We start from the raw sequence: 20,571 nt of genomic DNA, 5'->3' as shown, positions 1-20,571 counted from the left end.
AGCTAGGAATATGGGCAAGTAAGAGAAGACCACCTCAGGTGTCTTTAACAGTAAAATTCAGCATCTGGGGACCAGAGATGTGGATCAGGTGGTTGTCAGTACTGGCTCCATTGCAGATGTCAGCCCTTGGGCCTGCAGGGCCTTGCTACCTCTTCCTGGCAAGCAGGCTGGCATTTGTTATCAAGGTCCAAATCTTCCACGCTTGTTCTTGGCATTAAACCTTCATTCAAGGCAGCCCAAAATGGAAAAGGAGAGAAAGGGGCAGAGCCAGCTGGCCCTGTCTCTTTTTATCAGGAAAACAAAAGCTTTCTCAGAATGCCATCCTTCAGTTCAGTTCAGGAGCTCAGTTGTGTCCGACTCTTTGTGACTCCACGGACTGCTGCACACTAGGCTTCCCTGTCCATCACCAACACCCAAAGCTTGCTCATACTTGTATCCATCAAGTTGGTGCTGTCATCCAACCATCTCATCCTCTGTCATCCCCTTCTCTTCCTGCCTTCAATCTTTCCCAGCATTAGGGTCTTTACCAATGAATCAGTTCTTCGCATCAGGTGGGCAAAGTATTGGAGTTTCAGCTTCAGCATCAGTCCTTCCAATGAATATTCAGGACTGATTTCCTTGAGGATTGACTGGTTTGATCTCCTTGCCATCCAAGGAAGCAGTCAAACCCAACAGGAGCAAAAGGGTAACACTTTAATTAATGAATAATGCTTGAAGTCTTCTCCAACACCACAGTTCAAAAGTATCAATCCTTTGGCATTGAGCTTTCTTTGTAGTCCAACTCTCACATCCATACAAGACTACTGGAAAAACCATAGCTTTGACTAGATGGACCTTTGTTGGCAAAGTAATGTCTCTGCTTTTTAATATGCTCTCTAGGTTGTTCATAGCTTTTCTTCCAAGGAGCAAGCGTCTTTTAATTTCATGGCTGCAGTCACCATCTGCAGTGATTTTGGAGCCCAAGAAGATAAAATCTGTCACTGTTTCCATTGTTTCCTCATCTATTTGCCATGAAGTGATGGGACCTGTTGCCATGATGTTTGTTTTTTGAATGTTGAGTTTTGAGTTTTGAATGTTGAGAATTTTGAGCATTACTTTGCTAGCATGTGAGATGAGTGCAATTGTGTGGTAGTTTGAATATTCTTTGGCATTGGAATGAAAACCGACCTTTTGCAGTCCTGTGGCCACTGCTGAGTTTTCCACACTTGCTGGCATATTGAATGCAGCACTTTAACAGCATCATCTTTTAGGATGCCATCATTATCAGACCCCTCGAGTCCGCCTTGGCCAAGACCATGTCCCATGATGTACCCCATATGAAAGTGAGGCTGAAAAGTGTTTCACTTTGCAGACTTTCCTGTAAATACAGACAAGGGGCACATGGGTAGGGCAGCACTACCCAGTGAATCTCAAACTTGAGCCATTATGTAATTTATTTTATTGCTGCTGCTGCTAAGTCGCTTCAGTCATGTCCAACTCTGAGACTCTATAGATGGCAGCCCACCAGGCTCCCCCGTCCCTGGGATTCTCCAGGCAAGAACACTGGAGTGGGTTGCCATTTCCTTCTCCAATGCATGAAAGTGGAAAGTGAAAGTGAAGTCGCTCAGTTGTGTCTGACTTAGTGGCTGCACTGGGCCACTGCTGCTGTGCATGGCCTTTCTCTAGTCGGGGCGACCAGGGGCTACTCTCTAGCTGCAGTGCATGGGCTTCTCGCAGCAGTGGCTTCTCTTGTTGCAGAGTGTGGGCTCTAGGCGCATGGCTTCAGCAGTTGCAGCATGTGGGCTCAGTAGTTAACGGCTTGCAGGTGTTAGGTGCCGGCTCAGTAGTAGTTGCTCCATGGCACGTGAGATCTTCCTGGACCAGCGATCCAACCCATATTCCCTGCATTGGCAGGTGAATTCTTAACCATGAGACCACTAGGGAAGCCTGCCATTATGTAATTTAAATTACCTAGTAGCACACTTTTTAAAAGGTGTTACAAAAACCCCAGTTGAAATAAATGTTTAAAATATGTTATATTTAACGTGGAAAAGTGAAAGTGCTAGTCACTCAGCTGTGTTTGACTCTTTGGAACTGCTGCCCACCAGGGTCCTCTGTCCATGGAATTCTCCAGGCAAGAATATTGGAGATCCCTAAATCACTTTAACATGTAATCAGTATACAAATTATTAATGAGATAATTAGGACTCTTTTGTATGACATCTTCCAAACCTGGTGTCTATTTAGCACATCTGCTTTGGATCAGTGACCCTTGTACATGTGACCAGGTAGTGCAGGTGTGGACAGCGTGCTAGTGAGCAGACCAATAGTGTCTCATCATAAATGTTTTGTTCCTACTAGCTTTTTCTATAATTGTTTTCCTTTTTTACTGATTTAATTGAATTTGGAAAATGCCACCTTGCCATGGCCTGCTGAAGAGAAAGAAAAAAGAGAATTTTGGTTTGTGTTAGAGAACTAAAATAATGCAAAAGGGCTTCCCAAATGGCACCAGTGGTAAAGAACCCACCTGCCAATACAGGAGACATGAGAGATGCAGGTTTGAATCCCCGGGTCAGGAAGATCCCCTGGAGGAGGGCATGGCAACCCACTCCAGTATTCTTGCCTGGAGAATCCAATGGACAGAGGAGCCTGTGGGCTACAGTCCATAGTGTTGAAAGAGTCGGAGGCAACTGAAGTGGGTGACTCAGATGCACAGTGCAAAAGGAAAAATAAGTCAAACTTTGAGAACCATAGGGATGGGGTGGAAAGGGATAGTAAGAGGTAGGCAGATTGCCATAATGATAAAGGTGAAGCTCTTATCAGAATCAAAACTTAACTTGAATATATTCTGATTATCAGTCAGTCAGTTCAGTCACTCAGTTGTGTCCAACTCTTTGCATGGACTGCAGCACACCAGGCCTCCCTGTCCAACTCCCAGAGTTTACTCAGACTCATGTCCACTGAGTCGGTGATGCCATCCAACCATCTCATCCTCTGTCATCTGCTTCTCCTCCCATCTTCAATCTTCCCCAGAATCAAGGTCTTTTCAGATGAGTCAGTTCTTTGCATCAGGTGGCCAAAGTATTGGAGTTTCAGCTTCAGCATCATTCCTTCCAATGAATATTCAGGACTGATTTCCTTTAGGATGGACTGATTATAGCAGTAAACATTTTATAAACTGTTAAAGAATTTCAAAAGCAGAGACATTACTTTGCCGACTAAGGTCTGTCTAGTCAAAGCTGTGGTTTTTCCTGTGGTCATGTATAGATGTGAGAGTTGGACTGTGAAGAAGGCTGAACGCTGAAGAATTAATGCTTTTGAACTGTGGTGTTGGAGAAGACTCTTGAGAGTCCCTTGGACTGCAAGGAGATCCAACCAGTCTATTCTGAAGAAGATCAACCCTGGGATTTCTTTGGAAGGAATGATGCTGAAGCTGAAACTGCAGTACTTTGGCCACCTCATGCGAAGAGTTGACTCATTGGAAAAGACTTTGATGCTGGGAGGGATTGGGGGCAGGAGGAGAAGGGGGCGACAGAGGATGAGATGGCTGGATGGCATCACTGACTCGATGGACATGAATCTGAGTGAACTCCTGGAGTTGATGATGGACAGGGAGGCCTGGTGTGCTGCGATTCATGGGGTCACAAAGAGTCGGACACAACTGAATGACTGAACTGAACTGAAAGAATTTCAGTCTGAAATGGGGCCAGAGGATGCAAAATTGACAATCTCACTCATCTGCTCTCAGGAAAACAAAACTTAAGGACTGAGAAACTGACTTCTTGTAAATGCCTGGTTACAGAAAGTTGATATTATTGGCATTTTCTTAAATGGTAGGGGACTTGGTCATGGCTGCCTCATATCAGCCTTGGGAAGTTTTGCTTATGGTTTCCAGAGGCATGAATAAGAAATAACCCAGGTCAGGTTGGTCTCGAAAAACAAGCTGAACTGAACTTTGTATGACTGAACTCTTTCTGTGTGCTCGAGGAATTTTCACGCTGGTCTCTGTTTTTATTTTAACTGACTCTGTGAATTCTCCCTTCTTTGCTTTCCTGCCCATCAATACAGCCTTCCCCCAACCCTCAGCACCTGTTGCTTGCTGCATTTTGTGTCCTGAATTGCATTTCCTCTCCTATTCCTGCAGGAGCTCATCTTTTTGATAATTTTGAGCTTGCCTCAGTTAACCATTTTATTTAGACCAACAGGCTATGAGGAAAACAAAAGTGCCAAAAATAAAAAGGTGCCATAACACCTTGGGAAGATCCCTTGGAGAAAGGAAAGGCTACCCACTCCAGTATTCTGGCCTGGAGAATTTCATGGACTGTATAGTTCATGGGGTCGCAAAGATTCGGACACAACTGAGTGACCTTCACTTTCACTTTCATACATGTGTAAGTAAGTAAGTAAGTGTTAGTCACTCAGTCATGTCCATCTCTTTGTGACCCCATGGAATGCAGCCTGCCAGGCTCCTCTGTCCATGGGATTCTCCAGGCAAGAATACTGGAGTGGGGTGCCATTCCCTTCTCCAGGGGATCTTCCTAACCCAGAGATTGAACCCAGGTCTCCTGCATTGCAGGCAGATTCTGTATGTATATGATTGTCTCAAGATTTTGTGCTAACTGGGACTGCTGATGACATTGAAGGAGAGTGCTTATTTTATGAGGAAGAACTTTCTAACAGGGCTGTTAAAGAAATAATGGGATGCCATGAGCTCTCTAGCAAGAAGACTATTGGAACATAAGCTAAAGTTGTGGTCTCAACTCTTTTTTCCTAATACTGAGCATGAATTATAACAGCTTCTGAAAAGAATGAGTCTTTCTCTTGCCCCATAGTTGGATATCACTGAGCTAGATTACTTAGGAAATGTTGTTGAAAGAAGTACTACATGAGATGCATATAGAGATGGTATAAATTATCTTAAGATTTCTTTCAAGTTTAATGATCTATGTATGATGCTTATCACTTTCTGACCAGTTGTCCATATTAAGTTTCTTTGCTGATTCTGCAGTGTGGTCCATATACTGCTTGTCTGTGCTCTCAGGAGGCAGGGATATGGTGATTTCCTCAAGGACTTTTCTCAAAGTATGAATAATCCTTTTGAGGTAGAACAAGTTCTCCCAGAGGATGGAAATCATATCTTGAAATCAGCATTGTGTTTGTCAGCTCTTATATACCCTTACTGATGAACCGTCTATTGTATGTACTCATATTTCTGTTTTATCCATTCTTCTATCTTCTTTCCTGATGCTCTGAGATTCCTTTTATTTAAGAAAAAATCATTTTATTTCCACTTGAAGAGCATCCTACAGTAGGTCCGCTGGCATTGAATTCTTTTTCCTTTGTCTGAGGGTGACTTCATCTCTCCTTTATTCAGAAGGATAATGCTACTGGACGTAGAACTTACCATTGACAGTTTCTCTTTTCAGCGCTTGAAACAATGTGGTACAATTTCCAGCTGGCCTTCCCGGGTTCAGATGAGAAATCTGTCCTTCAAATTGGTGTTCTCCTATAGGTAGTGTGTTATTCCTCCCCGGCTGCATTCACAATTTTGTGTTTGTCTTTAATTTTCAAAAGTTTGATTATCGTGTGTCTTGGGGTGGATTTCTCTAGATTTATCCCCTTTGCATTCACTCAGCTTCTTGAATCTTGAAATATAGGTTGTGTCTATAAAACTTGAAAAACTTTTGTTTTTTATTATTATTATTTTTTGAATACTCTTCTAGCTCTTCTTCTTCTGGGATTCCAGTGATGAATGTTGGCGTTTTTGTTATTACCCCACCAGAGTCTGAGGCTCTGTTCTTTTTTTTTTTTTTTTCTATTTTTCTCTGTTGTTCAACTGTTTAAATTCTATTGGTCTCCTTAAGTTCACTGATTCTATCCTGTCTTTTCCTCTCTAACCTGAGACCATCTGGCAAGATTTTTATTTTTGTTTTTGCAGTTGTACCATTTTCATTGGTTGTTTTTTGTAATTCTTTTCTTGCTGAAAATGTCGATTTTTTTCTTTTGTTACAAGAGGATTTATAATTGGCTGTTGATGCATTTTTATGACAACTGCTTTTAAATCCTTATCAGGTAATTCTCAGCATCAAATTCATCTTTATTGGTATCAGTTGACTGTCTTTTCTCATTCAAGTTGTGATTTCCTTTGTTCTTGATGTAATGAATTAAAAAACCATTTATTTTTGGTTGTGCTGACTCTGTTGCTGCAGGAGAGCTTTCCCTTGTTGCAGTGTGCGAGGGCGACTCTTTGTCACCAGGCACGGGCTTCTCATTGCGCTGGCTTCTCTTGTCATGGAGCGCCGGCTCTAGGCACACAGGCTTCAGCAGTGGTAGCACACAGGTTCACTGGTCATGGTGCATGGGCTTCGGTTGCTCCTCAGCATATGGACTCTTCTTGGACCAGGGGTTGAACCCCTGTTCCTTTCATTGGCAGGTGGATCCCATCCACTGTACCACCAGGGAAGTCTGATGCAATACATTTTTAAAAAATTATTTCCTGGACATACTGTCTACTGTGTTAGGATACTTGAGGTCCTATTTACATTTTTTTTTTAATTTTAGGAGGTGTTCATTGTGCTCAGCTTTAGCACACAGGTTCTGGCTTACTTTGGTGGGCTGTAGTGTCATTGGCAGTTTCATTTTCAGAGCCTTTGCAATGTTATTTGGCTCTGCTTGGTTTATCTGATGCTGTTCCCATAGGCCCCTGCTGGTGCTGCCTATAGGTGAGGAAAGGGCCGTAGTGTCTCTCGGTTAGGGAAGGGACAAGGCCCAAAGGGACAAAAAGGCTTCTTCGGCCATACTCTTGCTGTGGCAGAATCCCTCTTGTCAATATCACCTGCCTACCCCCATCTTTGGATGGGGGAATGGAGTTTGAGGTCCACAGGGACAAGGATACTTCCTGGGCAGTCTGCTTGTGATGTCAGAGTCCCTCCTGCCAGTCCCACCCACCATCCCAATATTCCCTTGATGGACTTGGAAGTGTCCAGGCCAGCAGAGAAGCAGAGCACTTTCCCTGGCTGCACATTTTGCCCAGGAAGGCTCCAAATCTGTTCTACTTGCTAGTGCTTCCAGGCTCCCCTGGCGTTTGTGGAGGGACTCTTGCTAGATCTGGGGAAGGAATGAGATTACCTGGCTGCCTTCTGTGGCTGGGTTAGGGATTAGAAATGTTAGGTCTAGGTCACCTTACATTTGGCGGGGGAACGTAAAACAAGAACTCTTCTGTTACTTCTCATAAGAGCACCATGGCCTCCTCCCCACTTTTCTTCTTCCTTTGGTCCTTTGCAGTAATTGCTTGTTGAGTGACGCAGTATTGTGCCTGGCGCTTTACCTGGGTCTGAAGTGCTCTGAAATTGTACCCTTGTATGATGACTTTAGGAGTAAAGCTCCACTGGTCTTCTCGGAACACATGGCTAATGCTTGTGTCATGTTTAACTACAAGGCTGTGTCTGATGGCTGGGCAGGTCCCTCTTAGCAGGTGCCAAGAATGCCAGGGGGTGGCGGAAGGAATGGAAAGTTCTTCCTTATTGTTTCACAGGTTTGCAAAGGTGCTGAGCTGCCCTCTAAGCAGAATTTCTTTCTCCTCCCTGGTGTGGATGTTTCGTTAAGAGCCAAGAGGCTTAACATATTCTGAGTTCTTACGGAAACAATTATATCAGACAGCAGCTTGCAAATTTCCTAAAATTTTTGGCATGTTTTTAATCTCCAATAAAAGTCTAGTTGTCCATTATTAACACAGAACTTCCTTCCTTTAAAATATTTATTTGTAATATTGAGCTTTTGGTTTTGAATTTGTTGAAGTGCTGTGACAAAATAGGTGTCCTCCTTCCAGAATGGCCTTCCTTATCTTTGGTGTGAATCCCACCTTCCTTGTTGCCCACCTTGCTGATTACTGTGTCTATGAAGCCTTCCTCTCTCTTCTGCCTAGGGCCCTTGCCCTCCTCACTGTGACATCTGAACCATACTGTTATATGCCATTTTGCTCTCTCTCCCGCAAGGGCTTTTAACTCTTGCTTTGTTTAAACCCATTTAGAGTAAAGTCCCAAATCTTTTCATGTTCTAAAGGGCCTACAGGATCCCACTACCCTATAATCTCCGCCCCCCCCCCCCCCTCCTGCCACCTTCCCCGGCCCCTCACCCAAGCGCCTCCCTCCCCCCTCCTCCCTCTGCCTTTGCCAAGCAGACCTTCCTGATCCTTGCGATGTCATGTCAAACACACACTATTGAATGCCAGAGCCTAGAACCGTGCCTGGTACAAGAGGCACTCAATGAGAATCTGACTGCATTAATTAAAGGATTTAAATAAAGTTACTCTTCTTGCCATCAAAAATGTAGTCTGTGTTTATTTTAGAACTTTAGGAAATATAAAAAGTAGGAAAACCCTTATATAATTTCACATTTAAAAGGCAAAACATAATTTACACTCTTTTTTAAGAATATTTCTCCCCTGTCCTATTTATGGTATTTTGGTTGGTTTGTTTCATATGGTTATATTTGTAATATATTTTGTGTAGAATTTTATCTTTTTATGTGTGTATGCCTTGCATTTTCCAAGTGTTATGTTTATTTATACTGCTTCTTATTTCAAAAAGGATTTGAAGCCCTATGAGATATGGAAGAACAGTATTTCTTTCAACTGCCTGCAGCAGGCAAGCCTGTGCCTTACCCCTGCTCAGTGCTCATGGAAGCTTGCTTTTCAGTGAAGAGCAGATGCACGATTGTATCTGACTTCAGAAAGCAGCCAGGACCTCCCAGCTGTGCCCACGGCGTAGTCCTTTGAACATGAGTCTGTCTCTGGTCGTCTGTACCCATCTGAATTTGTCTCTCCTATCTGGAGGAGTGGCCTCCCTCCAGGCCAGATTAGACTCATTCCCTCCTGCAGATGTGTATCTCCAAAGGTGCCGTTTGCAGGCGAAGCATGCTAAGCCCCCACCCAGGAACTGGAGGTATCTGCACCTGCTTCCCTGCCAAGCCCTAGAGGCATATACTCCGGATTCGGGCAAAACCGCCATCGCCCTCCACCCTACCCAGCGCCAGTATTCTCGGGTTGGGAGAAAACAGGGTGACATGCATAGGTTTCTCAGAAGCCAGGGCCTTAAAATAGCGTTTATAGTTACTGGTATAAGTGTTTACCTCATACTCCCTCATGTCACAGGATCATTACAAATGTTGTTCTCTGCACGCACACAGACACACACACACCCTTACCTGCCCCAGCCTACTACTGCCCCACCAGATCTCAGCTCTGATGTGACTTCCTCAGGGAAGCCTTCCCAGAACCCTGGGTTCATCGTGTGACCTATTTGCACTCATTACATTAAGCTTTTGTGTCTTTCCCCTCCACCATTAGACTGGAAGCTCAGTGAAGGTAGGGACCGTGTTTACTTTTTTCACTGTCTCCAGTGCCTAGCCTAGAGTAGTGCTCAAGAAGCATTTTTGAATGAATGAATGAGTGAATGTGTCATAGACATTTGGGTTGAGGTAGTGAGGAAGACTGGGGCTTCCCAGGTGATGCTCGTGGTAAAGAACCTGTCTGCCAATGCAAGAGACATGAGAGACGCCGGTTAGATCCCCGGGTCAGGAAGATCCCCTGGAGGAGGGCATGGCAACCCACTCCAGTATTCTTGCCTGGAGAATCCCATGGACAGAGGAGCCTGGTGGGCTACAGTCCACGGGGTTGCAAAGAGCTGGACACGACTGAAGCGACAGCACGCATGCACGCACAGTGAGAAGTACAGCTTAAGAGCATGAGCTTTGCAGTCAAATATCTAGAGTCAAACCAGCTATGTGACACCGCCCCCACCCCCCCCTTTCAGTGCCACCGTTTCCCTGTCTGTAAAATGGAACCGATCATCCCACTTCTCGGGTCAGGGTGTGGCACAGGTCAAACGAGGGCCTCGGTAAAGACTTCAAGCAAAGCCAGACTCACGGTAAGTCCTCAGTATCTGTTAGCTATTATCAGGACTACTATTTCCCACTCTTTGAGCCAATACAAGCTTTGCTGTAACGAATATTCCTTTATGTATGTCTTGATATACTTTTTATAAGCATTGCAATAGGTGAGGTTCCTAGAAGTTGGATTGTTACATCAGAAGTTTAATTTATTTGGAATTAATCTTTGTGAACAAATTAAGGGAGAGATCAACTTTTCCAAATGGAGACTTGTGAGAGGCCAAGGCTCCTGTTTGTTTCTAGATGCATAAAAATCAGACATTCGGATATAGTCAGTGAGGGCAAGTGCTTACTGAACCCAGGTGAAGGGTACCTTGATGGAAACCTCTCATAGTTCCTCACAGCCCACCTTCTGTCTCTGAGGCTACCTAGGGTGGCAGAAATTAGGATTTGGGGGAACTTCTGTATCTCCCCTGCTTGAGTTATTATTCCCAGTATTGTGGGCAGGCATATTATTAATACAATAGCTCCCAACCCTGCCTTATGCAGCAATGTAACTACTCTGTCCCTCCCAACATAGATTCCTTGTCTAGATGTCCTGATGTCTGGGTTCCTGTTCTCAGATTAGCTAAGCTGTGTCACAGACCTAGGACTTTCCAATCTGACCCGAGGGCTTTCCCTGCTCTGGAGAACCTCTCCAGCCTCGTGCTGTCCCAGGAGGAGGCCAGTCATGGCCTCTCACACTAGGCAGCCATCCCAACACCATCTACAAATTTCTTACAAATATGAGGGTCTATTTCTGGACTCTCTTCTGCTTCTCTAATTCTGTAGGCTAATCTTTTATCCCACTCTCATTGTTCCTATTTTTTTTAAAAAAACTCTTGGCTCTAGTCTCACCCAAGAAATGTTGAGAATCAAGTTGTCCAGACTGTGCCCCTGCTAAAGTGCTTGTTTCACATACTACACGCATGCCCACTGGTGCACACACACATACACATTCTCACACACACCTGCTTCCACTAGAAATTTCACTGGGATTTTCCTGAACCTCCAGAATAACTTAGAGGGGATTGGTTTCTTTTCAGTACTGAATCCTCCATACTGGTACAGTGAATATTTATTGTTCCTTTCATTGAGATCTTTTTTATTCTCCAGTAAAATTTTATAATTCTTCTCTCTGTTTCACGCATTTTGTATTCTTTGTTGCCATTGTCAATAGATCTTTATTATATTTATATTATAATACAAAATAAATATACTTAGTTTTATATTTTATACAATTATTTTATTTTTGGTTGTTACTAGATATGGGAACAGCATCTTTTACTTTTACTACTGGTGGTAAGACGTGAACTGCGACTCTGAGGCAGACAGCAAAGCTGATTTGGTTACCATGTAACAGGCAGAGCGCTGTCAGACACTGCAAACAACTTCCAGACAGGGCCTCGAATAACCTGGGAGTTGTCTAAGGGTGTGGAGTACACAATGGCCAATAACATCTTTATTTGGTTTGGTAGCATTTCATATAGGTTTAGCTTTTACCTCATAATTACTATCCTGAGCAATCCAGATTGGTTTACAAGGCTTAAAGGAGCCAAAGGAAGCTGACATTGAAATTCTTTTTAGATAATCCACTTTTGTTTTGAGGGTTTGGTTTTCTCAGTGTGCCTTCCTTACAGCATTTTGCACTGATCTCCCATTTTGCACTGATGATTAGGTTCACTTAGGGGTTAAAGACCTTTAGTCTTTAGTCTTTATTATCAAGATAAGATTCTTTCTTGCTTGATTATCTATTTATAGTATAGCTATTTTATTGAGATGTATTTTACTGAGATGTTGACACCCTACACACTCCACTCAGTTAAAGTGTACAGTTCAATGTTTTTGCAGTATTTCACAGAGTTGAGCAACCATCACCACAGTCAATTTTAGAACATATTCATCATGCTATAAGGAAATCCTATACTCATGAGCAGTCACTCCCAATTCCCTCTAACCCTCCTCAGCCCTAAGCAACTACTAATCTACTTTCTGTGGATTTGCCTATTCTGCACATTTCATATAAAAGGAATCATACAACATGTAATCTTTTGTGACCAGCTTCTTTCACGTAGCACACTGTTGTCAAAGTTCATCCATATTTTAGCATCTACCAGTATTTATTCCTTTTTACTGTCAAATAACATCCCACTATTGGACATGGGTGGGTGTGTGTGCGCGTGTCTGACTTTTTGCAACCCCGTGAACTTTAGCCTGCCAGGCTCCTCTTTCCATGGGATTTCCCAGGCAAGAATACTGGGATGGGTTGCCATTTCCTTCTCCAGGGGATCTTCCCAACCCAGAGATCGAACCTGCATCTCCTGCATAGGCAGGCAGATTCTCTACCATTGTGACATACCACATCTTATTTATCCATTCATGAGTTCGTGGACATCTGGCTTATTTCTGGTTTCTGGCTATTCTGAATAATGCTGCTATGACTATTCATACAATTTTTGTGCACACATATGTTTCATTTCTCTTGGATATATATACCTAGGAGTGAAGTTGCTGGATCATAGAAATATATATATAATACACACACACGCACACACACACATATATATATGATAAATCTATGTTTAACATTATCATTTTAAGAAACTGCCAAACTGTTTTCCAAAGCAATTCCACCATTTTACATTCCCACCAGCACTGTATAAGGCTTCCAAATTCTCTCTCCTTGTCAACACTTGTAATTATCTGTCCTTTTGATTATAGCCATTATATAATGGTAGGTGTGGTGATATCTCATTAAGGGTTTGATTTACATTTCACTGATGTCTAAACCTATTCTGCGTCTTGAATCTGATATTTAAATGCCCTCTTTTGCTTCTCCTTGAAGCTACTCTGGCTGGATTCGTGATGGGGTTTCACACCTACTTTTTCCCTGCCAATCCCAGAAATCCACACAACTAGACAATTGTTGTGTGGCCATTGTTATTCTGGCAGAAAGGTTGGGACGTTGCTAGACCCTTAGGAGTAAAGAAAGATCTAGAATGCATGTGACTCATGAAAAAAGAAAACTGGTTATTTAGATATCTCAATCAACCATAAAATCTTTGTTATAGGTAATACAAAACAGAGATAAATCAGGAAACAAACTTTTTCTAGTAGCTCTTATTAATTATTAACTCCAAGTGTCTTGACTGAAGAAAAATGTAATGTGTCCTATCTGCCATGAAAATGTTGTCTGTAGTCTGGAAAGTTCTCTGTGAACACCTGCTAAGTGACTGAGACTCTAATGCTGGGAAAGACTGAAGGCAGGAGGAGAAGGGGACAACAAGGACAAGATGGTTGGATGGTATCACCCAATCAATGGACATGAGTCTGAGCAAGCTCCGGGAGATGATGAAGGACAGGGAAGCCTTGCGTGCTGTCGTCCATGGGGTTTCCAAGTTGGACATGACTGAGCGACTGAACAGCAACAAGATGGACTAAGATGGGCATGTTGAGAGTGGTGAGAAAGAAGCATCAGTAGTGTACTTATGACAAAGACTGCTAATCAGGGGGAAAATTCTTAAAGAGATGGAAATACCAGACCACCTTACCTGTCTCCTGTGAAACCTATATGCAGGTCCAGAAGCAACAGTTAGAATTGGACAAGGAAGAAGGGACTGGTACCAAATTGGGAAAGGAGTACATTAAGGCTGTATTGTCATCCTGCTTATTTAACTTATATGCAGAGTACATCATATGAAATGCCAGGCTGGATGAAGCACAAGCTGATATTAAGATTTGGGGAAGAAATATCAATAATCTCAGATATGCAGATGATACCACCCTTATGGCAGAAAGTGAAGAGGCATTCAAGGGTGTCTTGATGAAGGTCAAAGAGGAGAGTGAAAAAGCTGGTTTTCCACTCAACATTCAAAAAACAAAGATCATGGGATCCAGTCCCATCACTCTAAGGCAAATAGATGGGGAAACAATGGAAACAGTGACAGACTTCATTTTCTTGGACCCTCAAATCACTGCAGATGGTGACTGAAGCCATGCAATTAAAAGACACTTGCCCCTTGAAAGAAAAGCTATGACCAGCCTAGACAGCATATTAAAGAGCAGAGACATTATTTTGCCAACAAAGGTCGGTCTAGTCAAAGCTATGGTTTTTCCAGTAGTCATGTATGGATATGAGAGTTGGACCGTAAAGAAGGCTGAGCAGTGAAGAATTGATGCTTTTGAACTATGATGTTGGCGAAGACTCTTGAGAGTCCCTTGGATGGCAAGGAGATCAAACCAGTCAATCCTAAAGGAAATCAGTCCTGAATCTTCATTGGAAGGAACGATGCTGAAGCTCCAATACTTTTGTCACCTGATGGGAAGAGCTGACTCATTGGAAAAGACCCTGATGCTGGGAAAGATTGAGGGCAGGAGGAAAAGGGGACAACAGAGGATGAGATGGTTGGATGGCATCACCGACTGAATGAACATGAGTTTGAGCAAACTCTGGGAGATGGTGAAGGGGAGGGAAGCCTGGTGTGCTGCTGTCCATGGGGTTTCAAAGAATTGGACACAACGGAACAACTGAACAACAGCAAATCGGGGGGTCACAGAGCCCACAGGATTCAGATGCCAGAAAGTAATCCATCAGGAGTGAAAGGTGAGAAAATAAATCAGGAGTTAAAAACAGATGAGAGAGAAATAGGAAAAAAGTCAATACTTTTGTCTGCAGATAGTCCTCTAAAATGTGAGGTTAAGGAGACTTGGAGAAAGTCTTTGCTGTAGTAAATAATATAATAACAGCCACCTTTTATTCCAGGCTTGCTGTGTGAAGGGCATAAGGCTAAGCATGTGTCATGTGGATTATTATATTTGCTCCTATTTTACAGGTGAGAAAAACGAGGCCCAGAGAGATTATGGAACCTGCCAAAGTCCCACAGGTGGCATTTCTAACCAAGCCCTTTTGGATCTTAACTCAGAACTCTGGTTGCTTCTGCAAGGTAATAGATTACAGAAGGAATACTCTAGTTTGGGGGAAAATAGAATTTGGGTGCAACTAAGAAGAAAATAGAAATTTCTTAGTGAACTGCCAACAGGAAAATCTAGATTAGGCAAGGCTAGACTCAGATGACTACATCAAAGAATGAAGGCTAAGGACTCTCTGGAAAAAAAAAAAAAGAGGACTATGTCTTACAAAGACTCAGATGGTCTTCATGGTTGGTATAGGAAAATCAGGTACCTACCCTCACATATCGGTATGGAATTGCGTGAGAGGCACTCTGCGGCCTTCGCAATCCTGTAAACTCTTCCATCTGCAGTTAAATAGGTTGCTACTTTCAAGACTGGTGGTGTTCTGTTTTCCTGGAAGGAATGAGGAGTATTTCTGGAAAGAAGAAAAAGAGAGCATCTCTATTGCCAATGTTGAAGGTCTACGAAGAAAGTCAGTCCCTTGGGGGATGGGGAACTGACAGTGAAGAGCTTGCTAAAACCCATTTTTCTTTTTTTACCCCAGCTCATATCTTAAAAGGTGTGGCAGCAACAAAAGCTATGGCTTGCAGCACAAATAGGCCACCAACCCTCCCCCTTCCCAGCTCTCCACCCTCAGCTCCCTACCCCCATTTCTCAGACAAGCATGGCTTATTATTGGGGACCTTAGTGATTTTCAGAGCAGAGCCCGTGCGAGGAACCAGGGTTTGTCCTGACAGCTCCTCCCTGAGACACACCTTTATGACTGAGACCCCTGGAGCCAGGGCCTGGCTGGGAGTACACACAGATTCCTGAACTTGGGGACAAGGAAGATCAGAGGTCCTGGGTGCATCACCCTTCACTCATCACATGTTAATTGGGGCTACCTTGGATTCTGACTGGGTGTGGAAGTTTCGCCCTGCACCTCCTTTTACAAGCTTTGTGACCATCAGCCTTTGTCTCCTCTGTTGGAATCTGTCTCAGGAGAATCCCGGACCATTCCAGTATGCAGTAATCACGCAGTCACAGGCTGCTGGAGTGAACCGGCACACAGAGAACACGCGGTTGGTCCATGTGTGTTGCTAAGGCTCCCAGAGATGAGCACCAGGCCTGGGTGCTATCTGGCTGGTGCTCTGGATGCAGTCATGGGACAGGTGGGGCTGGAGGGACACAAGTTGTCACCCTCACCCTACCTTTATCTGAGAAGCTCTAGGCTTATTTTAAAGAAATACGTGATGTTCTATATTCCCTTAGAACTGTGACAGAGAGCGATGGGAGGATAGCCAGGGACACAGAGAGGCTATGCGGGTTTAGAGTGTACCTCCCAGCCCACCACCACCTGAGGGGAGGCATGCAGGGGTCCTGCAACCACCTCCAGTTTTAATAATTTACTAGGAGGACTCACAGGACTCAGCACGTAGTTGTACTTGTGGCTGAGATTTATTTCAGAGAAAGGATCCAAACAGCATCAGGGAAGAGAAAAGCTTCATGGGGTGAAGCCCAAAGGAAACCAGGCCCAACATCCCCAGAGTCTTCTCCTAGTAGAATCATGCAAGCTGTGCTTAATTCCTCAGCAACACACAGTGACAACACATGTCAAATGTTGTTGACCTGGGGAACTCATTAGAGAGCTCATCCCCAAGGTTGTTACCCAGGGCTGGTCACATAGACACCCTCTGCCTAACACGTACCAAAATTCCAGACTTCCAGAAAGAAAATGGTTTTCATCATGCGCAGTGTTTATAGAACCAGTCTAGGAACACCGTCGTCATTTAGGGAGCCTCTTATCAGTCTCAAACAGTGGGAGTTGTTTGCATTCAGGTCAGGTTCCCAGATGTCAGCCAAGGGTCAACCTTGCAAAGCAGGCCTTCTTTTTTTTTTTTCTTTTGGCCACGCTGCACAGAATGTGGCATCTTATTTCCCTGACCAGGGATCTAACTGTGAAGCACAGAGCCTTAACCACTGGACAACCAGGAAAGTCCCAGGCAGGACTTTCTAAAGATAACCTATCTTAGGCCTGTTGTGTTAAGTCTTTTCTGCATGGAAAGTTCTGTTAGAACCTAGTGCTGCATCAGCAAGGTAAACGTGATTGTTTACCATCATATGTTCTAGACTCATGCATCTTTTTTTTTTTTTACTTGATTTTGTTTTACAATACTGTATTGGTTTTGCCATACTTTGACATGAAGCATCTTTTTTTTTTTTTGCATTTTCAACTCACCAATATTTGTTTATTTGTCTGGTATCAGTTGCTCTCCAGGCAAAAATCTATTTCCCCTTTGTAAAAACTCTCTGCTGGAAAGTTAGCAAATGTTTGAGAAGAGAATGGAACTGTTTCCATGGGCAGCTCCATTCTCTTATCCCTGAACTTTTTTTTTATTAGAATTTCCCTTGTGCCTTCCATCTCCATTTCATTTAATTTGTTGCCAAGCTCTTCATTTGGTAGACGAAGAAATGGGACCACAAATAATTTAAAAGTTAAGTGACTTGAGTAGTAGACTCAAGCTTCTAATATGTCATCTCTACCTGAATGTCAAAACTGGACTCATTATCTCCCCAAGTTCTGCCCCCTTTTCTTGCTCACCTTCCATTAGTGAACAGCTCCCCATCTCTCCTATCACCAGACTCATTCTTAACTTCTGCCTCTGTCCTACACTCCATAACTGACCAGTTGCCAAGTCCGGAAGCTTCACTTCTCAAATGTCTTCTTGAACATCTCCCTCGTCCCTGCTTCCTTTGCAGACCTGCTCTCAGGCAGTGGCTTTTCATTAGATCTTTCAAAATAACCACTCTTTCATCTCCCCATCCACCATCCATAATGCGGTGCTGCCAGAGTTCTTTTCAGTGTGTCTTTTTCTTAAAAACGATTTTCTTGCACTTTTTGTTTTGAAGCAGTTTAAGACTGACTGAGCTGCTCCTTTTATCTGAGAAAGTAATGCAGGCGTCATGGTAAAAATTCAAATAGTACCAAAGGGGATGGAATGAAAACTAAGTTCTCTCACTGCGTGTTCTCAGTGTCCTTCCGTGGAGGTTGATGGTTTGCTGCAGACCCTTTCTGCCTGTCCAAGGGACACCCTTACAACACACGTGCTTTCTCACTCCACATCAGTAGGAAGACACTGCAAACACGTCCACGCTGTTCTTTTCACTTGGCCTTACCTTAGAGGGCTCTCCTTATCTGTACATGCTGATCGCATGATATTCTTTAAATACCAGAGTATTCTATCATATCAGTGTAAATTATTCAGCCAGTTCTCTCTTGATGGATATTTAAGTTTTTTTCTCAGATCTTGCAATTCTAACTAGTTATCTGTGAAGACACAGATCTGACTGGTGTCTGCCATGAGCCCCTCCCTGGCTTGGGCATCTTAAACGACTTCCATTGTTGACAGCTATGCCTCTCGCTGGAAATTAGGGAGACAGATAGTCTGCCTGGGATTCTGTGTAGAAAAATAATCATTGAACTTGTAAGTGAATAAAATATTTTATAGTAGAACAACACAATTCTGTTATGGTATAAAATATAGAATTCTCAGGTTTTCAGCTCTTGTCAACAAACTTCAAAAGAAATTCATGGAGGAGACTTCCCTGGTGGTCCAATGGCTAAGACTCCATGCTCCCAATGCAGGGGGCCTGAGTTTGATCCCACATTCCACAACTAACGATCCCAAGTACCACAGTTAAGACCCAGCACAGCCCAGTAAATAAGAATTAAAAAAAAAAAATCCATGGAGGCACTTCAGGCTACACTTTCCAATTCTCCTAAAGGCTTATGTTTTCCTTTCTTGCCTAAAGGGCATTAATGGAACAGTCTGAGGGTACCAGTCAACAGGAGGCATTCAGAACTTCTCAGCATAAGTTTGAGAGTTCTGATTTTAAGCTTTGGTCTCAATCTGTCTGTCTGTCTACCTATGGGCTGTTTCTTCCTGCATGTACTCTCTGTTTCATATACACAGAACTACTGTCTGCTCCTGATTCCCTTTACATGGAAGTTTCTGTTCTCCACCTGGCACGTTACTCATTGCTAGAGTAGCCCTACAGCCTGCTGCCTGGCCACCTGGCTATGCCACACCTCTGTCTGTGTGACCTTGGGCAAGTTGTTTAACCTTTCTGAGCTTCACTGACTTTATTTGTAAAATGCAGGTACTAAAGTTACCTGATAAGATTTTTATGAGGTTAAATGGCTTAATTATATGTAAAGTGCTTAGAATAGTACTTGGTAGTGTGGTAAGAACTATTTAAACACATTGCTGTTAATGCTATTATTATTTATCTTATTCAAGGTCGAGTTTCCATGATCCTCCCAGGTCTTTCTTCCTGGATGCTGGAACATTATTCTGTACTTACTGTCTCTTCTATTTAGTCAGTGATCTTATGCTGAGTGCGTACATGGAATCTTAGGAACCACAGTACCGCAAATTCCCTCCCATCTGGAGGCGCTGCTCCCATCACTTTCCTCCCACCAGCCCTTGCCCAGCTGGAGAAGCACAGCCAGAGCCCTTTACATGGAAGGGAACCCTACCTTATTTCCCTTTATATCCTCTGCATTTAACAGAGTGGATAATCAGCTGATGTTGTATAGATGTTCATTGAAGGATGAGACAGTAATTTTGATAATAATTCTGAATTCTTATATCTGTCCTCATTTCCTCATCCTGTCCATTTGTTTATGTAGCAGTCAATGAGTTTTTGTCCTAGAGGGGCTTTTTACTGCTCAATAGGATTTGTATGTAAAAACTTCACGGTATAAACCATTCATATTAAAACAGCGTTCCTCCAACCATGGTAATGCTCATAGGTATTCTCCAAAAACTGTTTCCATGGATAAATAAGTTTGGGAAATTCTAGGTTACACAGTTAACCAGATATCTTTCCTATAGGCTTTCTTGGAGTCTTTCCTAAGCTAATTAATGCCCAGGGGATGGGTAGAATGCCAGGTAAAATTGGCAAATTTTTAAACTTTTTTTTTGAACAGAGGACCTTTTTCTTAGAACATTGTCAAAATCTAGTGGGACTAGTTCTGTGGAATGTAGGTGGTGAAAAACCACATGAAGTTAGCCTCATTCTCTCCTTGAGCCAACAGGCCTGGGGCTTGGCTGTACTTATTACGGTCCCAGGCCTGTAGACTGTTTGTACTTCTCCTAAAACTTTTATTAAAGAATAACTGTGGCAGCTCATTTATCCATTCAGTAAAGATTCACTGAGTTTCTGCTATGTAACTGACTGGGGAGACAACAAGATTCTTGCTGATCAAGAAACTGAGGACTCAGAACAGGGCCCAGAGGTGGATGTGGAGAGAGTGCGGCCCTCTGCTGGTTGCTCTGGGAATTTGGAGGGTGAAGCTTTCGTTTTTCCCTCCAGACCTCTCTGTGTACAGGTGAATATATGGGGAGATTGAAGTCTAGGGAAGGATAATTTTTAAAATTTAAAGATTTTCAAAATTAATAAAATATTTAGTCCAAACATACTTTGGAAGCAAACTGGAAGCAGTATTTTCCACTGTCTCATGCTGTCTCTGGGCCCAAGTGTCTGAATCAGAGAAACACATACATACAGAAGGTCCCGTCTGGGAAGAATTTATTTCTTGTTGCTGCCTGGGGGTCTGGAGCCTGCTCAGGACCATCACAGATTGGATATTTTCCCCACTTCCACTTTCCCATCAATGACCCCAGATCAGGTTTATTTCTGTGTACATGTCTCATGACTTCCCTCTTTGAACAGCTTGGTGAGGATGCCTGTGGCCTGACATGGGCCACA

This window comes from Budorcas taxicolor, chromosome 13 (genome assembly GCF_023091745.1).
Source record: "Budorcas taxicolor isolate Tak-1 chromosome 13, Takin1.1, whole genome shotgun sequence".
Classification (NCBI taxonomy): domain Eukaryota; kingdom Metazoa; phylum Chordata; class Mammalia; order Artiodactyla; family Bovidae; genus Budorcas; species Budorcas taxicolor.
Note: the sequence above shows the minus strand (reverse complement) of the source record.